The following is a 783-nucleotide window of genomic DNA, read 5'->3' on the forward strand; positions in this document are numbered from 1 at the left end:
CTCCAGCAAATAAAGAAAAATTGGCAAACGGCCCATTCGTTTGAGGTAGCCCATTACCAAACCTCTTCTTACAGACCCAGATATCAGTCAAGATTTCATCCATCTTACCAGGGCTTACCTGCAACAGTCTTTTCAGTAACCTTACCAAAGATCTTCTTCCCAGCCTCCACAGCAGGCTAGGCATAGACCTAGATCCAGACCCAGGAGTGGTCCCACTCAGCACCCTTCCAAGGACCAGATGCAGAGCCTTCGTTCTGATTATCAGAGGTTAGCATCACAGCCAACCATTCTTTTCGGGACAGTTTGTCCAGATTCTTGCCAGAATGGCTTAAAATTACTTCAGAGTCATGGGTTTTGACCATTGCTGAGAAAGGCTTTGAGTTTACCCAGTTACCATCTTTATCACCAGTTGACCAAGCCATCGATAACGTTTTTCCTGAGTTGTTTTTGGAGTTGAATGCCCCGTTAGAAAAAGGGTGCAGCTCAAAGTTTAACTTCTAATAGTCCTGTGTGCGGCTATTATTCAAGGTTTTTCCTAGTTAGTAAAAAGGATGGTGGTTTATACCCTATTCTTGATCTAAGGGGGTCTCATTTACCCCCCCTCAGGGTTCATAAATTTAGAATGGTCTCCTTGATATCAGAGATACAATTGCTTAACCCAGGAGACTGGTTCACTGTCTTGGATCTACAAGATGTGTATTTTCACATTTCCATTCACCCTGAACTCAGGAAATATTTACGGTTTAAATTCCAAGGGGGCCTATATGAATACACAGTTCTCCC

Source organism: Gekko japonicus, unplaced genomic scaffold (genome assembly GCF_001447785.1).
Source record: "Gekko japonicus isolate JY-2015 unplaced genomic scaffold, Gekko_japonicus_V1.1 scaffold4770, whole genome shotgun sequence".
Classification (NCBI taxonomy): domain Eukaryota; kingdom Metazoa; phylum Chordata; class Lepidosauria; order Squamata; family Gekkonidae; genus Gekko; species Gekko japonicus.